Here is a 19591-nt window from a genome sequence, read left to right as displayed (position 1 = left end):
TTTCCCCTGCTGGTCTTATTAGGTTCGTTCCCTCTTTCTATCCCTCTCTCTCCCCCTCCCTCTCTCTCTTCTCTCTATCGTTCCGTTCCTGCTCCCAGCTGTTCCTCATTCTCCTAACTCACTCATTTACTCTTTTCACACCTGTCCCCTATTTTGCCCTCTGATTAGAGCCCCTATTTCTCCCCTTGTTTTCCGCTTCTGTCCTTGTCGGATCCTTGTATGATGTTCGCTGTTCTGTGTCCTGGTCTCGCCCTGTCGTGTTTTGTCTTCTTCAGATGCTGCGTGTGAGCAGGTGTCTTAGTCTGCTACGGTCGGTGCCTTCCCTAAGCAACCTGCAGTCTATGGTCGAGTCTACAGTCAGTCCTCACTACTACGAGTGGATTTAAGTTTTTCCTGTTTTGTTTTCTCCTTGTTATATCCAGGATTATTACTTTTGTCTTATACTGGAATAAAGACTCTGTTTTCGTTAAGTCGCTTTTGGGTCCTCATTCATCAGCATAACAGAAGGATCCGACCAAGAATGGACCCAGCGACTACGGATTCTTGTAACACTGCCGTCAAGATCCAGGGAGCAATGCTCGGCAGACACGAGCAGGAATTGTCTGCTGCTCGTCATGCCGTTGAGACCCTGGCCGCTCAGGTTTCCGACCTCTCAGGACAGTTTCAGAGTCTTCGTCTCGTGCCACCAGCTACTTCCTGGTCATCCGAGTCTCCGGAACCTAGGGTTAATAACCCACCTTGTTATTCTTGGCAGCCCACTGAGTGCCGCTCCTTTCTCACCCAGTGTGATATTGTGTTCTCTCTCCAACCCAACACATACTCGAGAGAGAGCTCGGATTGCTTACGTCATTTCACTCCTTACTGGTCGGGCTCGAGAGTGGGGCACAGCTATCTGGGAGGCAAGGGCTGAGTGTTCTAACAATTACCTGAACTTTAAAGAGGAGATGATACGGGTTTTTGATCGTTCAGTTTTTGGTAGGGAGGCTTCTAGGGCCCTGGCTTCCCTATGTCAAGGTGATCGATCCATAACGGATTACTCTATAGAGTTTTGCACTCTTGCTGCCTCTAGTGACTGGAGCGAGCCGGCGCTGCTCGCTCGTTTTCTGGAGGGACTCCACGCTGAGGTTAAGGATGAGATTCTCTCCCGGGAGGTTCCTTCCAGTGTGGACTCTTTGATTGCACTCGCCATCCGCATAGAACGACGGGTAGATCTTCGTCACCGAGCTCGTGGAAGAGAGCTCGCGAAACGGTGTTCCCCCTCTCCGCATCGCAACCATCTCCTCCCTCCGGCTCAGAGACTGAGCCCATGCAGCTGGGAGGTATTCGCATCTCGACTAAGGAGAGGGAACGGAGGATCACCGCCTTTGCCTCTATTGCGGTTCTGCTGGACATTTTGTCAATTCATGTCCAGTAAAAGCCAGAGCTCATCAGTAAGCGGAGGGCTACTGGTGAGCGCTACTACTCAGGTCTCTCCATCAAGATCCTGTACTACCATGTCGGTCCATCTACGCTGGACCGGTTCGGCTGCTTCATGCAGTGCCTTGATAGACTCTGGGGCTGAGGGTTGTTTTATGGACGAAGCATGGGCTCGGAAACATGACATTCCTCTCAGACAGTTAGGGAAGCCCACGCCCATGTTCGCCTTAGATGGTAGTCTTCTCCCCAGTATCAGATATGAGACACTACCTTTAACCCTCACAGTATCTGGTAACCACAGTGAGACCATTTCCTTTTTGATTTTTCGTTCACCTTTTACACCTGTTGTTTTGGGTCATCCCTGGCTAGTATGTCATAATCCTTCTATTAATTGGTCTAGTAATTCTATCCTATCCTGGAACGTTTCTTGTCATGTGAAGTGTTTAATGTCTGCTATCCCTCCTGTTTCTTTTGTCCCCTCTTCTCAGGAGGAACCTGGTGATTTGACAGGAGTGCCGGAGGAATATCATGATCTGCGCACGGTCTTCAGTCGGTCCAGAGCCATCTCCCTTCCTCCTCACCGGTCGTATGATTGTAGTATTGATCTCCTTCCGGGGACCACTCCCCCTCGGGGTAGACTATACTCTCTGTCGGCTCCCGAACGTAAGGCTCTCGAGGATTATTTGTCTGTTTCTCTCGACGCCGGCACCGTAGTGCCTTCTTCCTCTCCCGCCGGAGCGGGTTTTTTTTTTGTTAAGAAGAAGGACGGTACTCTGCGCCCCTGCGGTTAAGAATCGTTATCCGCTTCCCCTTATGTCGTCAGCCTTCGAGATTCTGCAGGGAGCCAGGTTCTTTACTAAGTTGGACCTTCGTAACGCTTACCATCTCGTGCGCATCAGAGAGGGGGACGAGTGGAAAACGGCGGTTAACACTCCGTTAGGGCATTTTGAGTACCGGGTTCTGCCGTTCGGTCTCGCTAATGCTCCAGCTGTTTTTCAGGCATTAGTTAATGATGTACTGAGAGACATGCTGAACATCTTTGTTTTTGTCCACCTTGACGATATCCTGATTTTTTCACCGTCACTCGAGATTCATGTTCAGCACGTTCGACGTGTACTCCAACGCCTTTTAGAGAATTGTCTCTACGTAAAGGCTGAGAAGTGCGCCTTTCATGTCTCCTCTGTCACATTTCTCGGTTCTGTTATTTCCGCTGAAGGCATTCAGATGGATCCCGCTAAGGTCCAGGCTGTCAGTGATTGGCCCGTTCCAAGGTCACGTGTGGAGTTGCAGCGCTTTCTAGGTTTCGCTAATTTCTATCGGCGTTTCATTCGTAATTTCGGTCAAGTTGCTGCCCCTCTCACAGCTCTTACTTCTGTCAAGACGTGCTTTAAGTGGTCCGGTTCCGCCCAGGGAGCTTTTGATCTCCTCAAGAAGCGTTTTACGTCCGCTCCTATCCTTGTTACTCCTGACGTCACTAAACAATTCATTGTCGAGGTTGACGCTTCAGAGGTGGGCGTGGGAGCCATTCCATCCCAGCGCTTCCAGTCTGACGATAAGGTCCATCCTTGCGCTTATTTTTCTCATCGCCTGTCGCCATCGGAACGCAACTATGATGTGGGTAACCGTGAACTGCTCGCCATCCGCTTAACCCTAGGCGAATGGCGACAGTGGTTGGAGGGGGCGACCGTTCCTTTTGTCGTTTGGACTGACCATAAGAACCTTGAGTACATCCGTTCTGCCAAACGACTTAATGCACGTCAAGCTCGTTGGGCGTTGTTTTTCGCTCGTTTCGAGTTCGTGATTTCTTATCGCCCGGGTAATAAGAACACCAAGCCTGATGCCTTATCTCGTCTCTTTAGTTCTTCTGTGGCTTCTACCGATCCCGAGGGGATACTTCCTGATGGGCGTGTTGTCGGGTTGACTGTCTGGGGAATTGAGAGACAGGTTAAGCAAGCACTCACTCACACTGCGTCGCCGCGCGCTTGTCCTAGTAACCTTCTTTTCGTTCCTGTTTCTACTCGTCTGGCTGTTCTTCAGTGGGCTCACTCTGCCAAGTTAGCTGGCCACCCCGGCGTTCGGGGTACACTTGCATCTATTCGCCAGCGGTTTTGGTGGCCTACTCAGGAGCGTGACACGCGCCGTTTCGTGGCTGCTTGTTCGGACTGCGCGCAGACTAAGTCAGGTAACTCTCCTCCTGCCGGTCGTCTCAGACCGCTTCCCATTCCTTCTCGACCATGGTCTCACATCGCCTTAGACTTCATTACCGGTCTGCCTTCGTCTGCGGGGAAGACTGTGATTCTTACGGTTGTCGATAGGTTCTCTAAGGCGGCACATTTCATTCCCCTCGCTAAGCTTCCTTCCGCTAAGGAGACGGCACAAATCATCATTGAGAATGTGTTCAGAATTCATGGCCTCCCGTTAGACGCCGTTTCAGACAGAGGTCCGCAATTCACGTCACAGTTTTGGAGGGAATTCTGTCGTTTGATTGGTGCTTCCGTCAGTCTCTCTTCCGGTTTTCATCCCCAGTCTAACGGTCAAGCAGAAAGGGCCAATCAGACGATTGGTCGCATATTACGCAGCCTTTCTTTTAGAAACCCTGCGTCTTGGGCAGAACAGCTCCCCTGGGCAGAATACGCTCACAACTCGCTTCCTTCGTCTGCTACCGGGCTATCTCCGTTTCAGAGTAGTCTGGGGTACCAGCCTCCTCTGTTCTCGTCCCAGCTCGCCGAGTCCAGCGTTCCCTCCGCTCAGGCGTTTGTCCAACGTTGTGAGCGCACTTGGAGGAGGGTGAGGTCTGCACTTTGCCGTTACAGGGCGCAGACTGTGAGAGCCGCCAATAAACGTAGGATTAAGAGTCCTAGGTATTGTTGCGGCCAGAGAGTGTGGCTTTCCACTCGTAACCTTCCCCTTACGACAGCTTCTCGCAAGCTGACTCCGCGGTTCATTGGTCCGTTCCGTGTCTCCCAGGTCGTCAATCCTGTCGCTGTGCGACTGCTTCTTTCGCGACATCTTCGTCGCGTCCACCCTGTCTTCCATGTCTCCTGTGTCAAGCCCTTTCTTCGCGCCCCCGTTCGTCCCCCCCCCCCCCCCCCCCCGTCCTTGTCGAGGGCGCACCTATTTACAAAGTACGAAAGATCATGGACATGCGTTCTCGGGGACGTGGTCACCAGTACTTAGTGGATTGGGAGGGTTACGGTCCTGAGGAGAGGAGTTGGGTTCCATCTCGGGACGTGCTGGACCGTTCGCTGATTGATGATTTCCTCCGTTGCCGCCAGGGTTCCTCCTCGAGTGCGCCAGGAGGCGCTCGGTGAGTGGGGGGGGGGTACTGTCATGTTTTGTCATATATTGTCTTGTCCTTGTGCTTTCCCTTCTGTTCGTTTCCCCCTGCTGGTCTTATTAGGTTTGTTCCCTCTTTCTATCCCTCTCTCTCCCCCTCCCTCTCTCTCTTCTCTCTATCGTTCCGTCCCTGCTCCCAGCTGTTCCTCATTCTCCTAACTCACTCATTTACTCTTTTCACACCTGTCCCCTATTTTGCCCTCTGATTAGAGCCCCTATTTCTCCCCTTGTTTTCCGCTTCTGTCCTAGTCGGATCCTTGTATGATGTTCGCTGTTCTGTGTCCTGGTCTCGCCCTGTCGTGTTTTGTCTTCTTCAGATGCTGCGTGTGAGCAGGTGTCTTAGTCTGCTACGGTCGGTGCCTTCCCTAAGCAACCTGCAGTCTATGGTCGAGTCTCCAGTCAGTCCTCGCTACTACGAGTGGATTTAAGTTTTTCCTGTTTTGTTTTCTCCTTGTTATATCCAGGATTATTACTTTTGTCTTATACTGGAATAAAGACTCTGTTTTCGTTAAGTCGCTTTTGGGTCCTCATTCATCAGCATAACAGTCAGTCACCAATTGTGCATGTTCTCCCACTTAAAAAGATGAGAGGGGCCTGTAATTTTCATCATAGGTACACTTCAACTATGACAGACAAAATGAGGAAAGACATCCGGAAAATCACATTGTAGGATTTTTTTTATGAATTTATTTGCAGATTATGGTGGAAAATAAGTATTTGGTCACCTACAAACAAGCAAGATTTCTGGCTCTCACAGACCTGTAACCTCTTCTTTAAGAGACTCCTCTGTCCTCCACTCGTTACCTGTATTAATGGCACCTGTTTGAACTTGTTATCAGTATAAAAGACACCTGTCCACAACCTCAAACAGTCACACTCCAAACTCCACTATGGCCAAGACCAAAGAGCTGTCAAAGGACACCAGAAACAAAATTGTAGACTTGCACCAGGCTGGGAAGACTGAATCTGCAATAGGTAAGCAGCTTGGTTTGAGGAAATCAACTGTGGGAGCAATTATTAGGAAATGGAAGACATACAAGACCACTAATAATCTCCCTCGATCTGGGGTTTCACGCAAGATCTCACCCCGTGGGGTCAAAATGATCACAAGAATGGTGAGCAAAAATCCCAGAACCACACGGGGGGACCTTGTGAATGACCTGCAGAGAGCTGGGACCAAAAAAAACAAGCCTACCATCAGTAACACACTACGCCGCCAGGGACTCAAATCCTGCAGTGCCAGACGTGTCCCCCTGCTTAAGACAGTACATGTCCAGGCCCGTCTGAAGTTTGCTAGAGAGCATTTGGATGATCCAGAAGAAGATTGGGAGAATGTCATATGTTCAGATGAAACCAAAATTGAACCTTTTAGTAAAAACTCAACTCGTTGTTTTTGGAGGACAAAGAATGCTGAGTTGCATCCAAAGAATACCATACCTACTGTGAAGCATGGGTATGGAAACATCATGCTTTGGGGCTGTTTTTCTGCAAAGGGACCAGGACGACTGATCCGTGTAACGGAAAGAATGAATGGGGGCCATGTATCGTGAGAGTTTGAGTGAAAACCTCCTTCCATCAGTAAGGGCATTGAAGATGAAACGTGGCTGGGTCTTTCAGCATGACAATGACTCCAAACACACCGCCCGGGCAACGAAGGAGTGGCTTCGTAAGAAGCATTTCAAGGTCCTGGAGTGGCCTAGCCAGTCTCCAGATCTCAACCCCATAGATAATCTTTGGAGGGAGTTGAAAGTCTGTGTTGCCCAGCAACAGCCCCAAAACATCACTGCTCTAGAGGAGATCTGCATGGAGGAATGGGCCCAAATACCAGCAACAATGTGTGAAAACCTTGTGAAGACTTACAGAAAACATTTGACCGCTGCCATTGCCAACGAAGGGTATATAACAAAGTATTGAGAAACTTTTGTTATTGACCAAACACTTATTTTCCACCATAATTTGTAAATAAATTCATTTAAAATCCTACAATGTGATTTTCTGGATTTCTTTTCTTCATTTTGTCTGTCATAGTTGAAGTGTACCTATGATGAAAATTACAGGCCTCTCTCATATTTTTAAGTAGGAGAACTTGCACAATTGGTGGCTGACTAAATACTTTTTTGCCGCACTGCATATATCACAATGTTAAAAACCTCTTAGAACCACCCATCCCGGATCCGCTATATTTGTCATCAGCAACCGCTGAATAGCATAGCACAGCAGTCAAAAAATATTACTAGAAAATATTCATATTCATGAAATCACAAGTGAAATAGAGAGAAACACAGCTTAGCCTTTTGTTAATCACCCTGTCGTCTCAGGGTGATTTTTTTACAGCGAAATCAATACAAGCGTTATTGTAAGTTTATCGATAGCCTAGCATAGCATTATGTACACTTAGCATCAGGATGCTTGGTCACGAAAATCAGAAAAGCAATCAAATTAACCATTTAACTTTGATGATCTTCAGACGTTTTCACTCACGAGACTCCCAGTTAGACAGCAAATGTTCCTTTTGTTCCATAAAGATATTTTTTATATCCAAATACCTCCGTTAGTTTGGTGCGTTATGCCCAGGAATCCACCAGAAATAGTTGTCACGACAACACAGACAAAAATTCCAAATGATATGTCGGCAGAAACATGGCAAACATTTTCTTTAATCAATCCTCAAGGTGTTTCTCAAATATCTATTGGATAATATATCAACTGGGACACTTGGCTTTTCACTAAGACCGGGAGGAACAATCTCTCTTTTGCACAAAAATCACTCTGAGAGCCCCCACCTGTCCATTTACGTAATGTGGTCGTTCACGCTCATTCTTAAAATAAAGGCCTGAAACTATGTCTAAATGCTGTAGACACCTTAGGGAAGCCATAGAAAAAAGGAATCTGGTTGATATCCCTTTCAATGGTCAATAGGGATGCGCAGGAACACAGATCTTTCAAAATAAGAGTCACTTCCTTATTGGATTTTTCTCAGGCTTTCGCCTGCAATATCAGTTCTGTTATACTCACAGACAATATTTCTACAGTTTTGGAAACTTTAGAGTGTTTTCTATCCTAAACTGTCAATTATATTCTAGCATCTGGTCCTGAGAAATAGGCTGTTTACTTTGGGAACGTTATTTTTCCAAACATAACAATAGTGCCCCCTAGCCCTGAATCAACCTAGGTCTATTGTCATGTATGATGAGAGAAGTGGGACTTTTTTGAAAAACGTCCAAAATGACCAGGGCATCTTGAACCCCCATAAAGGCATAAAACACATTTTTTAAATGGGCTCCTTGTAACCTGTTCCGATCACCAGGAGCACGGCTGTCCATTTCCAATATGTTTCAATGGGCATTTACCATCACAAATTTGACATGCTCAAAAATCCTGTAGAAATGCGAAACTGACTGGCCCGATGAACTCAGGATGGCCAGGCAGTGATAGTGGTTCCTCTCCATCGCTCGTTGTGTTGATAGCAAATGTAATCCTGCCTAAATTATTCCCGCCCTGTAGCACTCGCGTCTGTAGTCATGAAGTCTGTAGTCTGTAGTCATGAAATGCTTTGAAAGGCCAGAAATCATGCCAGAAACCCAATGCCTACTCCAATTCGTATACCACCCCAACAGATGACACAATCTCAATCATACACTGCCCTTTCCCACCTGGACAAAAGGAACAGCTATGTGCGAATGCTGTTCATTGACTACAGCTCAGTGTTCAACATCATAGTGCCCTCAAAGCTCATCACTAAGCTAAGGACTCTGGGACTAAACACTTCTCTCTGCACCTGGAGCCTGGACTTCCTGACGGGCCGCCCCCAGGTTGTAAGGGTAGGCAACAACACAGTTGCCATGCTGATCCTCAATACTGGGGCCCCTCAGGGGTGCGTGCTTAGTTCGCTCCTGTACTCCATGTTCACCCACGACTCTGTGGCCAAGCACGACTCCAACACAATCCTTAAGTTTAATGACAACACACCAGTGGTAGGCCTGATCACAGACAACGACGAGACAGCCTTTAGGGAGGTCAGAGACCTGGCAGTCTAGTGCAACAACAACCTCCCCCTCAATTTGAGCATCACAAAGGAGCTCATCATGGACTAAAAAGCGGGCCGAACGGGCCCCCATCAAATCAAATCATACTTCTCACATGCGCTGAATACAACAGGAGTAGACCTTATCGTGAAATGTTTAGTTACAAGCCCTTAACCAACAATGCAGTTCAAGAAATGGAGTTAGTAAAATATGTTATTAACTCAACAAGTTTTTTTAAAGAAAAAGAAATGTACATGACAATAATGAGGCTATATCCAAGAAGTACCGAGTCAAATGTCCAGGGGTACAGCTTAGTTTAGGTAATTTATTAATTAACATTGGGGGCTGAAGTGAAGTGGGTCGAGAGTTTCAAGTTCCTTGGTGTCACCAATTTACTATCGTGGTCCAAAAACACCAAGACAGTTGTGAAGAGGGCACGACAACAACTTGTTCCCCTCAGGAGAATGAAAAGATATGGCATGGGTCCCAGGATCCTCAAAAAGTTATACAGCTGCACCATCGAGAGCATCGTGACCGGTTGCATCACCACCTGCTTTGGCAACTGCTCGGCATCTGACAGTAAGGCCCTACAGAGGGTAGTGCGTACAGCCCAGTACATCACTGGGGCCAAGCTTCCTGACATCCAGGACCTATATACTATCCGGTTCGTATGCACTACCCTTTGTAGTGCCTTGCGGTCGAAGGCCGAGAAGTTGCCATACCAGGCAGTAATGCAACCCATCAGGATGCTCTTGATGGTGCAGATGTAAAACCTTTTGAGGGTCTGAGAACCCATGTCAAATCTTTTCAGTCTCCTGAGGGGGAATAGGTTTTGTTGTGCCCTCTGTCTTGGTGTGCTTGGACCATGTTAGTTGTTGGGGATGTAGATTTGTAAGTCGCTCTGGATAAGAGCGTCTGCTAAATGACTTAAATGTAAATGTAAATGTAGACGCCAAGGAGCATGAAGCTCTCAGCGTAATCCACTACAGCCTCATCGATAAGAATGAGGGATAGCTCGGTCCTCCTTTTCCTGTAGTCCACAATCATCTAATTTTGTCTTGATCATGTTGAGGGAGAGGTTGTTGTCCTTGCACCACACAATCAGTTCTCTGACCTCCCTATAGGCTGTCTCATCGTTGTCGGTGATCATGCCTACCACTGTTGTGTCATTGGCAAACTTAATGATGGTGTTGGAGTCATGCCTGGCTGTGCAGTCATGAGTGTACAGGGAGTACAAGAGGGGGCTGGGCACGCACCCCTGATGCAAAGGTGTTTAGTCCCAGGGTCCTTAGCTTAGTGATGAGCTTTGAGGGCACTATGGTGTTGAAAGCTCAGCTATAGTCAATGAATAGCATTCTCACATAGGGGTTCCTTTTGTCCAGGTGTGAAGGGCAGTACGGAGTGCAATAGAGATTGCATCATCTGTGGATCTGTTTGTGCAGTATGCAAATTGGGGTGGGTTTAGGGTTTTAGGGATAAATACTGTTGATGTGAGCCATGACCAGCCTTTCTAAGCACTTCATGGCTACAGACGTGAGTACTACAGGTCGGTAGTCATTTTTTCAGTTTACCTTAGTGTTCTTGGGCACAGGGACGGTGGTGGTCTGCTTGAAACATTTTGGTATTATAGACTCAGTCAGGGAGAGGTTGAAAATGTCAGTGAAGTCACTTGCCAGTTGGTCAGCACATACTCGGAGAACACATCCTGGTAATCCGTCTGTCCCTTGTGAATGTTGACCTGTTTAAAGGTCTTACTCACATTGGCTGCGGAGAGCATGATCACATCCGGAAAAGCTGAAGTTCTCATGAATGTTTCAGTGTTACTTGCCTAGAAGCGAGCATAGAAGTGAATTAGCTCGTCTGTTAGGCTCGTGTCAATGGGCAGCTCTCGGCTGTGCTTCCCTTTGTCCTGTGTAATAGTTTGGAAGCCCTGCCTCATCCAACGAGCGTCGGAGCCGGTGTAGTACGATTCGATCTTTGTCCTGTATAGACCCTTTCCCTGTTTGATAGTTCGTCGGAGGGCATAGCGGGATTCCTTATAAGCTTCCGTGTTAGAGTCACGCTCCTTGAAAGTGGCAGCTCTACCTTTTTTCTCAGTGAGAATGTTGCCTGTAATCCATGGTTTAACGTGGGGGTATGTACGTACAGTCACTGTGGAGACGACGTCCTCGAAGCACATATTGATGAAGCAAATGACTGATGTAGTGTACTCCTCAATGTCATTGGAGGAATCTCAGAACATATTCCAGTCTGTGCTAGCAAAACAGTCCTGTAGTTTAGCATCTGCTTCATCTGACCACTATTTTTAATAGACCGAGTCACTGGTGCTTCCAGCTTAAATTTGAGCTTGTAAGCAGGAATCAGGAGGATATAATTATGGTCAGATTTGCCAAATGGAAGGCGTGTGAGAGCTTTGTACACGTCTCTGTGTGTGGAGTAAAGGTGGTCTAGAGTTTTTCCCCCTCTGGTTGTATATTTAACATGCTGATAGAAATGAGGTAAAACTGATTTAAGTTTGCCTGCATTACAGTCCCTGGCCACTAGGAGCACCGCTTCTGGATGAGCGTTTTCCTGTTTGCTTATGGTGGTTTACAGCTCATTGAGTGTGGTCTTAGTGCCAGCTTTGGTCTGTGGTGGTATGTAGACAGCTACGAAAAATACAGATGAAAACTCTCTAGGTTGATAGTGTGGTCTACAGCTTATCATGAGATACTCTACCTCAGGCGAGCAAAACCTCAAGACTTCCTTAGATATTGTGCACCATCTGTTGTTTACAAATATACATAGGCCGCCACCCCGTGTCTTACCAGAGTCCGCTGTTATATCCTGCCGATAGAGTGTATAACCCGCCAGGTGTATGTTAATATCTTCATTCAGCCACAACTCAGTAAAACATAAGATATTACAGGTTTTAATGTCCCGTTGTTAGGATATAAGTGCTCTTAGATCATCCCATTTATTTTCCAGGAATTGAACGTTGGCTAACAGTACGGATGGCAAAGACTGATTAGCCACTCGTCGCATGATCCTCACAAGGCGCCCCGATCTCCTTCCGCAAAATCTCAGTTTCTTTCTCCTGCGAATGACTGGGATGAGGGCCTGTTCAGGTGTTTAGAGTAAATCCTTCCTGTACGACTCATTAAAGAACAAGTATTTGTCTGTTCTGATGTCCAGAAGCTCTTTCAGGTTATAAGAAATGTTAGCAGCAACATTATGTGTAAAATGAGTTTCAAACAATCCGGGAAAAAAAAATAAAACAATTACACGGTTGGTTAAGAGCCAATAAAATGGCAGCCACCCTCTCCATCACACAATAATCAATTCAAACATTAAGTATCGCCAGTTCACTATATTTCTTTCGCTCCAATTGTTACCCATTTCAGGAAACTAGGCGCATGTCGCAGGTCACTGTTGCCCAGGAGAGCTGTTTGAAATTAATTTTGCAAATTGCATTTTTGGCAGAAATGCCTTCTCGAACATGTGAACTTTCATGTGCCTTAAAGACAATATTGTATGCCGTCTGTAAATACAAATAAAATTGTTAAATTATGAACCCAATTGGTTAAGACACAGAAAAAGTCAGCAGCCTTCCCGCTAGCCATGATTGGCTGAGAAAATGAGTGGGCTGGACATGCCAAAAGATGAGTTTGGATTTGTCTGCTATATAGCACGCTTCTGTCTATTTGAGCTGGTCAGTATGTCTAGGTCTCCTGTCTAACTCTGCTTTTTTTGGTTTCGTGTAAGTAAAACTGCATAAGTGTTGCTCTCCACTTTCTGGAGGACCAAGTTTTGAAATCAGTGGAATTTGAGTATAATAGCTAAGGAGATGGGCAACCATGGCATTCCAACTAAGGGCAACCATGGCATTCGACAAGAGACGTATCCATCCATGGAATTATTCATACAGAAATTCCAGAATTTCAGCCTACAGCTGTGACTGTAGCCAACTAAGTTGATATTCAGAAAACCTTAACGTGTCACGATAAAATATATATAACATAAAACTGGTCGATATTTCATGGACCTGGGTGAAGGGATGCCAAAGAAACAACTTCAAATCAAATTTCTGAGATTAAAACGCTGACTTTAATGTAAGATCTAGCTTTCATCTCACCTTGATATGAAATCCATATATAGGATAAGTGGGAGGAATAAGCAAGCAGTCATAGAGAGAGTTCACATGGCACGAACCACATCAAACTAGAGAACGATATTGGCCTTTGAGTCTATCGGTCCTTCTCCATCGGCTTTGCCAATAGTCCCTCTATATTCCAAAACTGCTGCTAAGCCAGCTGCTAGTCACCACCTGAGCCACGAGCATGGTACAATGCCGAGAATGTCTAGCTGGCAAAATCAGCAGCAGCAGCAAGCTAGCTCATTCTGCAACAGAAAGTTTCAATGTTAAGAAATGGATGAATTGACACAGTGAACCAAATCGAACTCTAGCCATTAGCTAGCTAACATTTGCTGTTTATCATCTTAAACATGCACCATTTTCGGCAACGGGCCATCTGACTTGTGTTGTAACGTTGAATGTTGATTGTCGGATTAGATGATTGTCGTAATAGGGAAAGGAGGAAGTGTTTTAAAATGCCTAAATAAAAAGTTTGGCAATAGGTTTAGCTACCTAAGAATCCTCCTGCATGTGTCCAGACCAAGAAAGCTGTAGATCAGCGTGCATGTGTGTGCACCCTCACTTCTCAAACAATGGGCATGTTTGAGATATTGAGACAAAAAAAATGAAACAACAATGCAGGTTCTACAGTCACTCTCTTTGTTAGATATCATGCACATTTATGACTTGGCAGCCAATAGCATCGCCAATGAGCTAGTTCTCATAGTAGCAGTAAACAGCAGCAAGTGATTTGAACGATGAAGAGAGATGTGAGGAGATGTGAAAGGGAGCTAATTTGAAAGCTTTGCTCTATCCAATCGTAGAAGTAGGATCAAGTTACAATCCGCCCATTTTGTGACAGATTGGCTAGTTCAACAATTTAGATGTTTAGAATTTCGTCCTGGCAGCTGAGTTGTTACATACTGACTGAAAATGAAAAAGTTTCCCGGGGCCCTCCTGAGTGACGCATCAATCTAAGGCACTGCATCGCAGTGCTAGAGGTGTCACTACAGATCCAGGTTCGATCCCAGGCTGTGTCATAACCGGCCGTGAACGGGAGTCCCATAGGGTGGCGCACAATTGGCCCAGCGTCGTCAAGGGATAGGGCAGGGTTTGGATGGGAGGGTCTTTAAATGGCTCATCGCGCTCTAGCAACTCCCTGTGGCGGACTGGGCGCCTGCAGGCGGACCTTGTCGTCAGTTGAACATTTTTTCCTCCGACATATTGGTGCGGCTGGCTTCCGGGTTAAGCGGGCGGGTCATGTTTCGGAGGACGCATGACTTGACCTTTGCCTCCCGAGCCCATTGGGGAGTTGCAGCGATAAGACAAGATCGAAATTGGGGAGAAATAGGGGGTACAAAAAAAAAACCCATCACAAAAAATTGCTACAAATACTAGTTTCGTAAACATCCGTGATCTGTGATCACAAATCATGACATTGGATCCATTTGCATTAAATAATGTAATTTTATAGTCTCAAACAAACAACAGTTCAGATATGATGTCCTTCAATACAGGCGTGACATGCTGGAGTGATTCTTCTATGCAAATTTTGTTGATCAGTAGGATAACATAAGTCCCAAATGGAAGGCCATCTGTAGCACCATAGACTCCACTGATCAGTCAAAACAAGCTCAATAACTCAATGCATGCACACACTCCTATTGAATATGCATTCACCTATAAGGTGATAAGGCCTATGCCATCTTAATTTACCCAGTTTATAAAAGTATTACTATTATGTTATGTAGTTAGATTGGTCAAATTCATTGTTTGGCTGTTGTCAATAACAAATTTAATGATAAAATATCATCCATCGGCCTTCTTGACCCACAAAAATCCATATGGGTCATTCTGTACATCGAACATTCAAGTCTGGGAGATGAGGATGGGCCTGCGATGATCTAATGACGACCAACCTGGACCCATAACATCATAAGGTGGGTTTTCTATTGGGGCACAAAACATCTTAATAGTCTTGGGGGAGGGGAGTGGGGTTTTTTTTTTTTCGACAGTGAGTATAGATTGTTTTGAATCAAAATGTGAATTACTGTAAAGGTCTAATCCAATAACTGCCTTTAAAGTAGCTTCCTCAACATGGAGTGGAAACAAAGAGGGCTAACCTTTGAAGTTGGGCCTGATTCCGGGATCATAGGTGATCAGTAATCTGTTCAAGATGTTACTGGTTGTATTCTCAGGGACTCGTGCAAGATCCTCAGGTGTCAGCTGTCTGCAAAGAAGAAAAAAGGAAACACTAAACCACATTACGTAGCACATCAAATTCTCCTGGATAAACAGCAGATGGAAGTATGCGTTCCCATTAAACAGTACTGTTTGATTGAACCATAACCTGAGAACTACCTATTGGGGATTTAATTAGCTTTGGTAATAGGACCTCTCCAGCAAACAATGCTTGGTTGCTCTAATGTCAGCAACTAAATGGCAACATCCCCAATGTTGCTGAATATTACATTTGCATAACATTCCTTGCAACCATTGCATGACATTATTGGAACAGTGTGAGAAGCATTTGCATTTCTGTCGAATCGCAAAGGTTCTTAGTGTATTAGTGGAAGATCCACATCAGTTGTGACCTTTCAAGAATTTTCTAGGGAACACCTACAATGTTCAAGGAATGTCTTCTGCTTTCTGAGACTGATTTGCTGAAAGAACAATGACCCGAGGAGAGATGGATGGAGCGAGCAGAACTTGGCAGAGGAGAGGGATAATCTGCTCCACGTGGGTGGCAACAGAACTCTGCCAAGGAATTCAACTCGAAAAGCACTTTACATACGATCCTGTAAACCTTATCAGGCACTAAGGATGAGTAAAAGTGCTCAGCAGGAATTTGTGTGTGTGTGTTGGCAGTTCCCTTGATCAAAATGTATCCTCTCTGCTCCACCATTGTGTTGAAGTACACTGACAACCTAGAGGGCCAAAGCTAAACTGGAACCAACTGGATCTCTGGCTCCACAAAAGCACACTGGGGCCTATTCCAAGAACATCATATATAATGTACAGAATGTAGTGAATATTGTAATGAAATTAAACGTTTCCCTTCAAATTCAATCATCTTTGTATGTCTGATCCCTTTTAAGAATTAATAGAGTAAGACATCAAACATTGCATGACAAATTAGGCTTTGAAGCTAAAGTGGGGATATGTATGACAAATCTCACTCTCTTAATTTTTTTAGGCCACCTGTCCACTCCCTGATTTCTAATGCACCAAACTTGTCTCTACTTGGACTACATTCTCAAAGACTAAGCATTTGCAAATGATCCGAGTAACTTGTATATTTGAGTTTGGCCAATATAGGCAATGCTGCAGGGAATCTCAGGAGGTGGGGTGAAATTCTGCACATACGAAGGACAGTAGACTTTCTTCCCCTTCTTTCCCTTCTTTGTCCCTTTTTCTTTGGTGGATCTATCCAAACAAAGAGGACAAGGAGAAAGATGGCCAGCTTCTTGATACGCATCTTGGTCAACTCCTGAGTCTGAAAAGAGTCGAGAGACTCATGCTTAACGCATTTACATTCATGATCTCTCTACAAATGTTGTCTTTTCCCCATCCAATGAACCTTGAATATGATTTGCACATATGGAGCAAGGCATTGGTTAGTTATATAAGACTAACGCCCATTCTCTTAACCCATTGCAATCACAGTAGGCACATATTTGCATGCTCTGGTTTAAATCCCTTTCCTGTAGAAAATAAATGTTTCTGTCAGCAGACTGGTACTCCATGGATATGACAGACTGTAACCAATATATTCTGATTCGATTCATACATTTGAGTGTATTCTTAATCTTATGGCTCAGTTGGTTGGAGAAGAGTTGTGTGTTTGATTCCAACATAGGTCACCTACTACACATGTATTCAAATTTGTTATGCTGCCATTTCATATATGAGTTTATGCTTAATACCCACATCACAGCATTCTTAAAGTATAATTTTAGCGTCTTACTCTTGCTGAAATTGTTGGTTTGAAAGTACTTTTACTATATTTAAAGCACTAGTCAAAAGAACATCTACAATTGTATTTATTGATGCCACTGACACAATTTAGACCCATTATTACTTTAAGATATTGCAAACCGATCTTCAGACAGTTCCTCTGCCAGAATTAAGGTATTCCAGTTCATTGTCTAGTCTAGACACGGCTCCCTGCTGCTGCTGCTGCACAAGGAAATCCCGGTCTGCTCTTTGCCTCAACATTGATCATCATCAGTTCCAGCAGAAACTGTGCCTGACTTCAGATCACTCTGTACCTCAGAACTAAAAACTCTGCTAGCTCATCTCACACATGATCATTGATTCCACACACATATGCACGTTTACACCTACACACACCACGCATGCACGCACGCACGCACACCTATTACACGCACACACACACCAGAGGGATCACTGCAAACAGTTGGGAGACGCTGTCAAAACCGGCCAATAGGGGCAAACCCCCCCCACAATCCCGTACCTGAACCTAACCCAGTCGAAATTACACCTAAACTTAACCATAGAGGTCTTTCTGCTGTGCCTAAATTTAACACGTCGTCAGAGCGTCAGTTTAAATGTAAAAAAGTGTTTGTCTAAGGACGTAAGTACCTATCCCCTCATGTACCTATTAGTGTCTGATCCAGAATTCCCTTGAATTACCCCGAATCATTATCTTCAAGTGACATATAACCTTGATTCTCTCTCTCTATCACTCTCAAAGTTGTGCTACGACCAAATTGTGCTTTAGCTGGTATGCCCTGCATATTTCCTGAGCTTTTAGTCACTTTGCTTTGGCAACGTCTCTCTCCTGCCTTCGGAAAGTATTCAGACCCCTTGACTTTTTCCACTTCGTTACATTACAGCCTTATTCTAAAAGATATGTTGTTGTTTTTTATTGACTCATCAATCTACACACAATACCCCATAATGACAAAGCAAAAACATATTTGCAAATGTATTAAAAACAAGAAACAGAAATAAATACCTTATTCACGTAAGTATTCAGACTCGAAATTGACCTCAGGTGCATCCGGTTTTCATTGATCGCACTTCTGATGTTTCTAGTGCGTGATTGGCGTCCACCTGTGGTAAATCCAATTGATTGGACATGATTTGGAAAGGCAAACATCTCTATATAAGGTTCCACAGTTGACAGTGCATGTCAGAGCAGAAACCTATGCCCTCCCAGGCTTGTGTAATTTCCCTTCTCACTGAGAGAGGACTGAGGAGACAATCGTTGCTGCTCTCCTGATATACTGTAACTAATATAAATGTAATGTTTGGGAAAACATTGCAAGTAACCTCATAAAGCCCTGTTGTAAGAGTTCACCGCTGTTACATTCTTAGTGTAAGAGTCTGTCTTTTCTTAAAGAGTTAAATTCAAGTGTAAAGGCAGTTGCACAAGCACCCACATAGAATACTTATAAGGTGTGTCTGTAAGGTCAATAGGAATTCTGTTCAACCAACACAACCTCCTCCAATAGTCCTTTAATTGCACTATTGGATTTCTGACCTTGGAGGCATATTAATTGGATCTTATTGCTTGTTACATACGTTGTGTATTAAATAAAACATTAAGAACACCTGCTCTTTCCATGACATAGACTGACCAGGTGAGAAGTTATGATACCTTATTGATGTCACTTGTTAAATTCCCTTCAATCAGTGTAGATGAAGGAGAGGAGACAGGTTAAAGACGGATGTTTAAGCTTTGGGACATGGATTGTGTATTTGTGCTATTTTGAGGGTGAACGGGCAAGACAAAATATTTAGGTGCCTTTAAATGGGGTATGGTAGTAGGTGCCAGGCAACACTGCCAGGTTTTTCACGGTCAACAGTTTCACATGTGTATCAAGAATGGTCCACAACCCAAAGGACATCCAGCCAACTTGACACAACTGGGTGAAGTATTGGAGTCAACATGGGCCAGCATCCCTGTGGAAGGCTCTCGTTGTGGAGTTCATTCCCCTGATGTTTTGAGGACAAAATGGGGGGGTTGGGGGTGCCTGTTTACAAACAATACAAATAAATGAATTACATTGTTAGTATAGATACAAATGAGGGGAAAAAACTGTTTTGCATGACTACATTTCCTGTCATTTTCTTCATTGTGTCTGTCGGGCCTATTATTGTGCACCTACAAATTTGGGTCGTTAAATGAAGTGATGCAATTCCTTTTAAAATAGACCAATTACATTTTCAACAATCACTACCTGTGGCTGCCTGCACCTCGCATCAGGACCAATCGCAAAGAGTGAGAACAAGGAGCACCACTTGTCCAAAGCTTAATTAAGCACCACTTGTACAGTTCCCGCTCAGCCCAGTCAAAACTGTTCGCTGCTCTGGCTCCCCAATGGTGGAACAAACTCCCTCACGACGCCAGGACAGCGGAGTCAATCACCACCTTCCGGAGACACCTGAAACCCCACCTCTTTAAGGAATACCTAGGATAGGATAAAGTAATCCTTCTCACCCCCCCCCCCTTAAAATATTTAGATGCACTATTGTAAAGTGGCTGTTCCACTGGATGTCATAAGGTGAATGCACCTATTTGTAAGTCGCTCTGGATAAGAGCGTCTGCTAAATGACTTAAATGTAAAAATGTAAATGTACTTGCAAGACATGGAGAACAATATAACTACAGTGACCACAATGTTTTTGCGTTGATAGGGGAATGGGGGAGATGCCATTACATACGAGCGAA

At 44.9% G+C, this 19591-nt stretch overlaps 1 pseudogene; it reads right to left on the bottom strand.

Moving 5' to 3' along the window:
- Positions 1 to 10956, bottom strand: part of LOC124010677 — a 59621-nt pseudogene extending 48665 nt beyond the window's left edge.
- Positions 10957 to 19591: the final 8635 nt, after the last annotated feature.

This window comes from Oncorhynchus gorbuscha, linkage group LG23 (genome assembly GCF_021184085.1).
Source record: "Oncorhynchus gorbuscha isolate QuinsamMale2020 ecotype Even-year linkage group LG23, OgorEven_v1.0, whole genome shotgun sequence".
Classification (NCBI taxonomy): domain Eukaryota; kingdom Metazoa; phylum Chordata; class Actinopteri; order Salmoniformes; family Salmonidae; genus Oncorhynchus; species Oncorhynchus gorbuscha.
Note: the sequence above shows the minus strand (reverse complement) of the source record. Positions and strands in the feature narration are given on the sequence as shown.